Source organism: Trachemys scripta, chromosome 1 (assembly GCF_013100865.1).
Source record: "Trachemys scripta elegans isolate TJP31775 chromosome 1, CAS_Tse_1.0, whole genome shotgun sequence".
Lineage (NCBI taxonomy): Eukaryota > Metazoa > Chordata > Testudines > Emydidae > Trachemys > Trachemys scripta.
Window position 1 is genome coordinate 55,918,026 of NC_048298.1, and position 12,290 is coordinate 55,930,315.

Consider the following 12,290-nt stretch of genomic DNA (forward strand, 5'->3'; position numbering starts at 1 on the left):
TGCGCCGCCGGAGCGCCCCCCCCCGTGGAATGCCGCACCGCGCCGCGCTCCCCCTGCCGCCCCTTACCAGGTGCCACCCCAAGCATGTGCTTGGGTGCCTGGTGCCTGGAACAGGCCCTGAGCAAGATTGAAAGAGAATCTTCTTCTTCCAGCTAATGGAAGGTAGCAGGTGTGGCTGTGGAATGGCTTTCAAGATCTACAGTCTATAGCTCTATTGATGTAATAGAGGAGCAGGTATTTCTAGAACCAATTTATGAAGTATCTATAAAAAAAATAGAGAAAAGTAACTGCAACTCTTCCAAAGTAACAACTATATTTATGAAATGCCAAGTCTTTCACAAAATGAAGAGCAAGTAAATTTGTAGTTAAGACACAGTCTTAAACTCAGTCCATTGTTCCTCAAAAATGTAATATATGCCCATGACATCAGACATTGCAAAACATAGGTACTGCTAGGCAAATTATGGGTTGACTTTCAGCTATAAAGATGACCTGCAATGCATATTTTTAAAAAGTAGTTAACTGTAAAGCTATATGTGCTGAACGCTCCAAATAACAAAGGTTGGTGAGGCCTTCAGCAGATAAGTGAATTTAAAATTACAATTTTTTATGTTTTAGGTGCCATGAAGTAATTGGGGGTCAGTGGCATGGGGGTTTGGATGTGGGGGCTTAAGATGGTGCAGGGGGTGGGGCTTATCAGAGTGGGGGTTTGAGTGCAGAGAGCTCAGTGAGGGGTGCTCTGGGTGCAGGAGTGGGGGTCCGGAGGCCTGAGTGCAGGGGGCTCCAGATGCAGGGATTCAGGTTCAATGGGATGGGGTTTGGGTATGGAGGGCTAGGGGGGTTCTGGTGTATGGGGTGAGGCTTGGCGGGGGTGTCTGGATATGGGAGGTCCAGATGCACGGGGGTTGGGCAGATGGGGGAGCAGCTCCCCGTACAATGACCCCTCCCTCTGCAGCTGAGGAGCAATGGGGGCAGGAAGCAGGGGAGGATGCTGAGCTTCCTGCAACTGGGGGAGGTTTTGGGGGTGGGTCTGACACAGCCCCAGACAATCCTTGCAGGGGAAGAGGAAGTCCTGTCCTCTCCTGCCTTCAGCCCAGCCGGGACTAGCAGCTAATCCTGGCTCAGGGTAGGAGCCACTGGCTGGAGTGTCTCCAGCCCTGCATTGATTTACCTCTCTGTTGGCGGCTCCAGGTGCCTGAAATGATGTACCTGTGCAGCTAGGGAGTGGTGTGTGACTGCTCTTGCAGCTTCCCTTTGCTTCCCTATCAAAAAGTCATTTTTCTGCAGGGAAGCAAAGAAATCTGCGGGGAACACAAATTCTGTGCACGCACGGTGGCGCACAATTCTCCCAGGAGTAACATTTTATTTAATACAGTGTTCTCTCTGTCATCTTTCTGCAGCCCAATAATATTTAACCTTGTAGCATGGGACATCCATTACATCAAATAGCGTTCCAGAGACTGATCAAATAATGGAGGAGTGATGTCCTGATATTATAACATCTTAAAACAAACATTGCAATGCCAGGATATCACAACAATTTTTCTGGAGGTTCCCAACAATTCTATTTTTCACAACAGGCCTTGATTTATACCTTAAGCATATGTGGCATATGGCATAAGACAGGGCCAAATCTGACGCCTTATTTCCTCTCTCTTTCTGGCTGTGGCACTGAATAGCCAGAAAAATAGCTTTTACCCCTTCCTTTGCCAGTTGATGATGTGCAGACAGGTTGGAGGTTTTTATTTATATCTCCCGCCCCTTTTCTCCTGGCTGCTAGGAAGGATGTGTTTGCTCAACCTCACGTGTTCAGGCAGGAGAAACACTCTGGTCCTGAGAACTCCATTTACTCTAACTGATTGATTGGAACTATTCCTGCTCCTAACTTATGGACTCCACAAGTGCCACACATTAGCTCATATGCAAGTCCCAATATTACACATACAAGAATAAGGTGTAATTAGGTCTTACAAAAAGAGCTGGTGGAAAATAGCAGGTGAGAGGTTTTCCATGTAAAATGTTGATTTTTAATCAAAAACCCCCCAAAAGTGAAAGATGAAGATTTTAAGTTGAAAATCAATTGTTGGGGCTTTTCAGTGGGTTTGTTGTTGTTGTTGCAGTTTCTTGGCTCAAAATTTCTGATTGTCCAGTGGGGAATTTTTTTTTGAGGAAAAGACATTTCCCGCAATAATTTTCAGTTAGTTGAAAACCTGATTTTCTGTCAAAAACAAAAACAAAAAGTTGATGGAAAAATTTCAATCAGCTCTACTTACAAACTAATGTGTGAACACTGATAGAGACATACCAAACACAATGTGAGATCTCACCAAGTGCAAAGGATAGGCCCTCTCAGAAAGTTATTTAACTTTTTCCAGAGCTAAAGATTAGAAAAATAAATAGATTTATAAAATATTTACTTATCAATGCCCTGCTGTATTATATGTTATCCTGGAATACAGATCAAATATTGTTCTAAAACAATGGACTGTCATGTCTGTAAGTTAAATTCTGGTGCCATTTAGTTAACGGAGTCATTATGTAGTTAAAGGCCTGATTCTCATTTACACAAATGTCCCTTTAGCGTCTCTGGCACTACAAAGAGGCTGTAAATTGAGTATAATGTAATTTACACAGATTTGAGGGGCTTCTTATGCTGTGTAAAGGGGCCTTAGTGTAAATGAAAACTGAGCCTCAAATAATAAAAGTTTTCCTAAATACAAAACATTATAATCAACATCTTGTGTTAATAGCCTACACATTTCAATAAAGTAAACAACAACCAAAAAAGCCGTTTTGGAGTGAGAGGATTTAAAAAGTAGGATTGGCACAATAAACTTTGAATCTTTTTTAACAAACAAAATATCTCTCACTAATATTTCTTCACTTTATGTGTACACATACATCCATATTATACATATAAAACACATGCATTCAAAAAAAGTAAGGAAGCTGTTGGTTTGGTTTTGAAAAGCCTTCTTTTTTCTCCTTTAGGTTAGACCTTTTAGGCCAAGTTTCATCATGAAAACAAGTATTTATGAGGAAAATGCTGACATTGCCTTACTAATAGCAGCACTAACAGAGATTGTTACAATGTCTATTTACTCTGGTACAGTATTAAATAAGATATGTGAACTCACCATAGCAACCCCTGCATCACATAGCAGATATGCTGCTTCTAAGATACAGTGGAACCTTTCTGAAGAAATACATTCAGACAAACATCTATCAATTTCAAATTGTGTTTTTAAAATATATTGTTAACAGTACAACACAACACAACTTGTTGCTATTTAATTTATCTGTTTATTCTTGCATCTTTGCCTTTGATTGACGGTGCTTCAGCTTTATTGTCAGGAAAAAAGTAAATTTGGATATCTACCCAATATCCTCTGAGGTAAAAACTGCTGCAAATAAATTATTTAGCATCTCAGAAATGTCATATCCTTAAGGGCTCCCTTTGTTCCCTGACAGTCCAGAAGACCCACTATTTCTCTTGCAATCTTCCGCCTTCTCGATACCCCGAGATTCTGCGAAGACGTATATCTGTGAGAAGTCCCATTGACTTCCATGAGGGAAAATGACTTCAGTGGAATTACACTTAGGAGTAAAGTTAAGCACGTTATGTTTTTACAGAACTGGGGTTATGAGAATGTATGGTTTACTTTTAAGTCTTTGACTATGTCTATACTACAGACCTTAGAGTGGCATAGCTGTATTGCTACAGCTGTGCCGCTGTAAAGTCTCCCATGTAGTCACTCTTTGCTGGTAGGAGAGAACTCTCCTGCCAGCATAATTAAACCGCCCCCACAAGCAGCGTTAGCTGTATCGGCAGGAGAGCCTCTCCTGCTGACATAGTACTGTCCACACCAGCACTTTTGTCGGTGAAATTTACGTCAATCAGGGTTGTGTTTTTTCACACCCCTGACCAACAAAAGTTTTGCCAACAAAAGTACCAATGCAGACAAAGCCTTTGACTACTTGCTGTTCATTTTCCCTACTAATTTTCATCATGCATTTTACCTGCCATACTGTATGCTCCTTTTAATTGTCTTGATTGGGCTGGCTTTCCATTTCTGCATAAATGAAAAATCTCTTGTACCTTGCCCTTTAACCAGGCAGTTGTTTTCTTTCTTTTTGTTTAGGAGTATGCATACTTTCTCTCAATCTGCTAGGCTTAAGTATCAGAGTAACAGCCGTGTTAGTCTGTATCCGCAAAAAGAAGAACAGGAGTACTTGTGGCACCTTAGAGACTAACAAATTTATTAGAGCATAAGCTTTCGTGGACTACAGCCCACTTCTTCGGATGCATATAGAATGGAACATATAATGAGGAGATATATATACACACATACAGAGAGCATAAACAGGTGGGAGTTGTCTTACCAACTCTGAGAGGCCAATTAATTAAGAGAAAAAAAACTTTTGAAGTGATAATCACTTCAAAAGTTTTTTTTCTCTTAATTAATTGGCCTCTCAGAGTTGGTAAGACAACTCCCACCTGTTTATGCTCTCTGTATGTGTGTATATATATCTCCTCATTATATGTTCCATTCTATATGCATCCGAAGAAGTGGGCTGTAGTCCACGAAAGCTTATGCTCTAATAAATTTGTTAGTCTCTAAGGTGCCACAAGTACTCCTGTTCTTCTTTTTAGGCTTAAGTAGCTTCCCAGGTGAATCTAATTTCCTCACTTTCATCTATGAGGTCCAAACCTTATCGTACCAGAGGCATAATCTTGTATCTCAAAAAATCCCAAATCCTTGGCATAGACATGAAATCATTCATGCTGCTGCTTTTCAGTTATGCCTAACGATTATTCTTGATCATGTTCCTGGTTTGGCAAAACTGGTACCCAAGCCTCATCCAACCAAACTACATCCTTGCTGCCAAGCCATCAACATACCTTCAGCCCAAATAGCTCCATGGAGGAATTTTCTGTAGGACTGAGAAGGAAGCCCTCAGTTTGTTTTGGTCCAACCATGGCGGTAGGATCCAAACATGACAGTCCAATCATAGTCTGATCTTTCCTGGTAAATGGGCCCTACGTGCTCTCATTTTGCTAGATAAGGCTGCCAAAGGAAATGCTGACGCTGCATATTGGTACATACCTTCCACTTTGAACCTTCCTGCACTGATTACCTGAGCAATTATTGGAATTGCTATTGGCAACTGCATTTTTTTTTATCTCTGCTGTATTTAAAGAAGGGTGAAAGATTATACTGGTCAGTCTTCTTCAAAATACTAGTTCTACCTTTAGCTGTGTACAGGATATGTTGCTCATTGGGGTTCACTGGAGCAGGGCTGCCAGTTTACTTTCTATAGAGATATAGAGCAATAAGGGTGATGTCGTGGTGGGCATCTGCTATAGATCACCAGACCAGGATGATGAGGTAGACAAGGCTTTCTTTGGACAACTAACAGAAGTTTCCAGATCACAGGCCCTGGTTCTCATGGGGGACTTCAATCACTCTGACATCTGCTGGGAGAGCAATACAGAGGTGTACAGACAATCCATGAAGTTTTTGGAGAGTGTTAGGGACAACTTCCTGGTGCAAGTGCTGGAGGAACCGACTAGGGGCCATGCTCCTCTTGACCTGCTGCTCACAAATAGAAAAGAATTGGCAGGGGAAGCAGAAGTGCGTGGGAACCTGGGCAGCAGAGACCATGAGATGGTCGAGTTCAGGATCCTGACAAAATGAAGAAAGGAGAGCAGCAGAATACGGACCCTGGACTTCAGAAAAGCAGACTTTGACTCCCTCAAGAAACTGATGGGCAGGATCCCCTGGAAGGCTAATATGAGGGGGAAAGGAATCCAGAAGAGCTGGCTGTATTTTAAAGAAGCCTTATTGAGGGTGCAACTAGCAAGGGATGTGAAGGGTAACAAGGGCTTCTACAGGTATGTTAGCAACAAGAAGAAAGTCAGGGAAAGTCTGGGACCCTTACTGAATGGGGGAGGCAACCTAGTTACAGATGATGTGGAAAAAGCTGAAGTACTCAATGCTTTTTTTATGTTGGTCTTCACAGACAAGGTCAGCTCCCAGACTGCTGCACGGAACAGCACAGTATGGGGAGGAGGTCAGCAGCCCTCAGCGGTGAAAGAACATGTTAAGGACTATTTAGAAAAGCTGGACATGCACAATTCCATGAGTCTGGATCTAATGCACCCAAGGGTGCTGAGGGAGTTGGCTGATGTGATTGCAGGGTCATTGGCCATTATCTTTGAAAACTCATGGTGACTGGGGGAGGTCCCAAATGATTGGAAAAAGGCAAATATAGTGCCCATCTTTAAAAAAGGGAAGAAGGAGAATCCGGGAAACTACTGACCGGTCAGCCTCACCTCAGTCCCTGGAAAAATCATAGAGCACGTCCTCAGCAATCAATATTGAAGCACTTGGAGGACAGGAAGGTGATCAGGAATAGTCAACATGGATTCACCAAGAGCAAGTCATGCTTTACCAACCTGATTGCCTTCTATGATGAGATAACTGGCTCTGTGGATATGGGGAAAGCGATGGATGTGATATATCTTGACTTTAGTAAAGCTTTTCATACGGTCTTCCACTGTATTCTTGCCAGCAAGTTAAAAAAGTATTGGATGAATTGGATTGGATGAATAGACTATAAGGTGGATAGAAAGCTGGCTAGATCGTTGGGCTCAACGGGTAGTGATCAATGGCTCGATGTCTCGTTGGCAGCTGGTATCAAGTGGAGTGCCCCAGGGATCGGTCCTGGGGCCGGTTTTGTTCAACATCTTCATTAATGATCTGGATGATAGGATGGATTGCACCCTCAGCAAGTTTACAGATGACACTAAGCTGGGGGAAGAGGTAGATACGCTGGAGGGTAGAGATAGGATCCAGAGAGACCTAGACAAATTGGAGGATTGGGCCAAAAGAAATCTGATGAGGTTCAATAATGACAAGTGCAGAGTCCTGCACTTAGGATGGAAGAATCCCATGCACTGCTACAGGCTGGGGACCAACTGGCTAAGCGACAGTTCTGCAGAAAAGGACCTGGGGATTACAGTGAACGAGAAACTGGAACTGAGTCAACAGTGTGCCCTTGTTGCCAAGAAGGCTAACGGCATATTGGGCTGCATTAGAAGGAGCATTGCCAGCAGAACGAGTGATTATTCCCTTCTGTTCGGCAATGGTGAGGTCACATCTGGAATATTGGGTCCTGTTTTGGGCTCCCACTACAGAAAGGATGTGGACAAATTGGAGAGAGTCCAGCAAAGGGCAACGAAAATTATTAGGCGCCTGCGGGACATGACTTACGAGGAGAGGCTGAGAGAACTGGGCTTATTTAGTCTGCTGAAGAGAAGAGTGACGTGGGATTTCATAGCAGCCTTCAACTACCTGAACGTGGGTTTCAAAGAGGATGGAGCTAGGCTGTTCTTAGTGGTGGCAGATGACAGAACAAGGAACAATGGTCTGATGTTGCAGTGGGGGAGGTCTAGGTTGGATATTAGGAAAAACTATTTCACTAGGAAGGTGGTGAAGCACTGGAATGGGTTACCTGGGGAGGTGGTGGAATCTCCATCCTTAGAGGTTTTTATGGCCGGGCTTGACATAGTCCTGGCTGGGATGATTTAGTTGGGGTTGGTCCTGCTTTGAGCAGGGGGTTGGACTAGATGACCTCCTGAGGTCTCTTCCAATCCCAATATTCTATGTTTTCTAAATATGAACAAATATCCTTTGCAGAATTACCACAAACCAACCAAATCTTAGTATCCCCATTACGTGTCAGCCACAGAATCACATCCCTGCTAGAGCTCTAAAATATCATCTAGCATAATCATCACTATTAATTATTAGCTAAGCTCCAGCAGTAAGTGCAGTGGTCCACTTGGAACATCAGTGATAATACTTGATAATAGTTTTGCACTTCAGTAGTGCCTTTCATGCAAGACTCTTACAATGCTTTTACAGACATGAATTAATTAAGCCGCTCAATATAGCTACCATGTGAAGCTGGTAGTTTTATATGTTATTTTACAGATGGGTATGCTAAATGCTCCTCAAGGACACTGAGGAGTTAGGTGAACTGGCCATGGTCAAAGACAGAGACAGTGATGGAGACCAATGAAATAGATCCTCTACCCTCAAGAGTAAAATAAACCCTGACATCTAATTTAAGGAGGAGATGTGATGACTACAACAAAGGTGGTACCTCTGCCCATTCAGTTACCAATAGCAGACCAATAACGAGATCCACCTATATAACTAGAGTAACACATCCCCTGCAATAAGCCAGTGATGTGAGATGGTAGCCATTAAATCTTGAGCCAGCCCAGAAGAGCTATTGTACACAAAAATGTTAAAGTAATCTAGAACAATAAGCATGGGCAACCCCAGTGTCATGGGTGGATGGGAATTCTGATGAGGTAGAGTTTACACTATAAGTATTCTCATCTTAAACCTATCCCCAAATTCCCCAAACAGGATAGAATATGTTACATGAAGAATGTAAACCCCTAAAATTTAGAAACAAAATAAAGATAAAAATAGATACATAATGGAGTGAACTAATGATACGTTCTTCAGTACAACAAGTACAGAAACAAAAAGTTTCACCTGGTAAAAAATATTCAGGCATCTTCAATATTTGCAATTTCTCTTAAATGTTTATTTCTAGCAAATATCCAACAGATTTACATCGCTGAAGTGTTTCAGGTTGACCCACTTAATTTTAATATTCCAAATGATGTGCTATAATTACTACATAAAATAAATATCTTTCTCATGCGTGAATAGAGAAAAATCCTGTGATATATTACAAAAACAGAACATCAGCAAAAATATAAATTTAAAGTTATGGGCATATTTCTGTTCTCTCCTGAGAAGAAACACAAAAATCAGGCAGCTTTGCATCAAAGCTTCAGAAATGCCTGGAAACACCATAAAACTGCATACAAATAAATAAATAAATATAACAAACCGTATGATTGCAGGTAAAACAAGTGTTCAGAGAGCTGTGTAATAATAATAATCATAATAATTAACAAACTGATACCTATTAACCCGCAATTTCTGGTATTCCTCAAAGGCTGTGAATATACAGTACTTCGATGAAACAGGAGCTTCCTCATTAGGCTTGATAGGTAGACTTGTTTGAAATAGACTCAGTCAAAATAAATTATTGCTTAGAAACTCTGCCTTTGTCAGTGCTGAGGGAAGTAAAATAACAGTCACAATAATAAAAAATGTTCTCAGTTGCCTCTATCCTTAGAAAATCTATTATTATTGAGATATACATGTTAACTGAGACCGTTTAAGCTCAAAATGACACAGCTGTCAAATGGCTGAAATATTCGTTTGTACGCAGGTCTTTGTACCTACATCTTCTCTTTCATTGTCACAGAAAGGAGATGGAGTTTCTCTTCCAGTGCACAAAGCCAAATTCTGCTTGTCTCCATATAAATTAATAAACAGTTAAATCTTATTTTCATCTTATTGATGTTGTCATTTGTCCTTTGATAAATATTTGTTACTGACTCTACAATTATCATGAATTTTTTAACATGCAAGGACAAAGTGAAATTCTAGCTAAGGAAATATCTTTTTTCTTTTTAAAGAAATGCTTCTTTTTCAAGTTTGCTCTAGTGCAAGAGTTCTTCTTTAACACCAAATTCAATGCTAATAGTTTCTGACCAAGGCTTCGATCCTGCAAAGACTTGTGCACATGTGAATAGTCCCACTGACCTCAGTGTAATTAATTAAATGAACTCTATAGGACTCTTGCATAAGTCTTTACAGGAGTGAAGATAAACTATGTCCAAGAGGAACTTGAACAATGCTAGTATCTTTCCCAAAAGCATAATCACATTGCCTTATGCTAAGTCACTTAGGGCCCAATTCTGCCACCCTTCAATAGTCTCATAGACTTGAAACCTATTCAGTACATAACTACCTTAAATCATTTAATAATGGGTTTTCATCTAATTGGTTTTAAAATAGGTTTAGCTGAACCGATTTTAAAACCAATGTATACAGGCCATAAGGGCTTGTCGAAACTACAAAAGGATATCATGTCCAAACATGATCATGGAAAGTTGAGTAAGATAACATGATGTTGACCAGTAAAGACCAGTCAATCAGGCCAGGGCAACTCATATTCAGCATTCTGTCAGCTAGTCAGGATTAAACTCCAGTACCAATACATTCCCTGTGCCAGCATTTTGGGGCAAGGATCACGTATGTCTTAACTGATTATTCAGCACAATAGGGCCTAATCTAGATTGGTGCCTCTGTAGTACAAATAACAATGCTAATGATCTAACTAGTAGTTAAAAAAAAATACAGTATATGTACACTGTGGATGAATTAATGTTATGTGGAAACATTAACTTTTCATGCTCTTAACTTTTCAATTGTACCCTCCTCCTCAATAGTGAATGAACAATTTTTTCTTACTTTTCTAAGTGACTACAGTCACACAATTCACAGGTTGGTGGTATTCCACTTATTTTTAAATCAATACCAATTAATGGTCACTTGCATTTGGCAGTACACCTTACTCCCAATTTTCTGAAACCCTATTATCCAAACCTCTATGTTATCCAAATCCTTTTCTTGTCCCCCAGCATGGATTCATATAATGTAGAGGTTCGGATAATAGAGCAGAGTCTCCCAGCCAAGGGGGAGGCCACCCTGCTGCTGAATGGCTCCTGCAGCAAAGCAGAGTCCTGGCTCCCTAAGCTAGTGCAGGGAAGGCTGAGACCCTGGTGGAGCAGAGAGCAAAGTCCTGCGGAGGGTCTCTGCTCTGCCTTGCCAGGACTGCTGCCTCCCCCTGCACTTAAAATAATCGAGAGGGCAGGAGCGCTTTGAAGGAGGTCTCTGCAACCTGGCTGTCAGAGGAATGAGTGAGTGAGTGAGTGAGTGAGTGGGGCCATGACAGCAGAGCTGCCATGCGTGTCCCTGAGCTGCCACTCCTGCCTTCTTAATTATCTGAACTCCTGAAGAGCTGAATAAAACCCATGTCCCCCCATGCTATTTGGATAGTTGGGAGTATACTGTATATGATATCACCCTATAATGCCCTGTCACTTCTCATGAGGACTTTTATAATTCCTGAATCACAGGGTCCAGGGAGCGCTTATCAATCAATACACTACAGTGTTGTCAGAATGTTCAGCAAAGTAAGCTGAGTTTTGGTGACTGAGGCACAGATTCAATGTCCTAGCAATTTTAACAGAGAAAGAAAAGGATTGACCTTCATTCTCTCCTTTATCATCAGACGACACCTTTCTTCCCCAAAGAATTTTACAAACTATACACAGAAATCACTTGATTAAGAAGCATGGTCTAGCTAGTACATGCATCTCAATTGTTTCAGTTCCACTATCTTCCTTCCTACAAATTTGGTGTTTTCTCACTTTTCTTGTTGAACATTATTTACTTTTGAAATAATGAATCATGACAGTGAAGCCAGACTAAAGGAAGGAATCCTACAGCATTTTAAGTTTCTTGCACAAATAATTCTTTTATGTCCCTCACTTTGGGCCTCTGTCACAAGTTGCCTCCCACATTTTGTCCCAAGTCATACATGGGCTGAGCATGAACTATACTTGCATTATAATCCCAATTTGCTGTTCAACCTTAGCTAAATCAGTTAAACTCCCGTGTCTCGACTGCTTCAGGTGTAAAATGGAGATTAAAACCACTCCTCACAGCACTGAGGAATAGTTAATTAGTTTGGATGCTGCTTTGGAGACATAAGGTGCCAAATATTTTATTATATGCAGTGTAGTTGTAGCCGTGTTGGTCCCAGGATATTAGAGAGACTTTAGAGATTAGGATGAGGTAATATCTTTGATTGGACCAACTTCTGTTGGTGAGAGAGAGACGCTTTCAAATTTACACAGAGTTCTTTAGGTCTGGGAAAGGTACTCAGAACGCCAGAGCTAAATCCAAGGTGGAACAGATAGTTTAGCATAAATAGTTTGCACAATTGTAAGGCAGGGATTCTCAACCTTTTTCCTTGCCCCCTTCCCCCTCCGCTATAAAAATTCCATGGCCCACCTGTGCCACAAGAACTGTTTTTCAGGAAATTAAAAGCCAGGACTGGCATTAGGACATATCAAGCAGAGCAATTGCCCAGAGACCCACACCACAGGGGCCCCCAGGAAGCTAAATTGCTCCGGCTTCAGTTTCAGCTCCGGGCAGGGGGGCTTGGGATTCGGCTTTCTGTCCTGGGCCCCAGTGAGTCTTAACACTGGCCCTACTCTCTGGTTTATTTTGGTGGACTCTTGAAACCTGCCTCCACGCCCCCCCCAAAGGGCCTTGAAC

General features: G+C 41.6%; 1 protein-coding gene and 1 long non-coding RNA gene across 4 annotated transcripts in view; one reads left to right on the forward strand and one right to left on the reverse strand.

Moving 5' to 3' along the window:
• Positions 1 to 12,290, reverse strand: part of SLC38A4 (solute carrier family 38 member 4) — a 60,275-nt gene that overhangs the window by 45,760 nt on the left and 2,225 nt on the right. The window lies entirely within an intron of this gene.
• Positions 1 to 12,290, forward strand: part of LOC117877209 — a 90,562-nt gene that overhangs the window by 14,583 nt on the left and 63,689 nt on the right. The window lies entirely within an intron of this gene.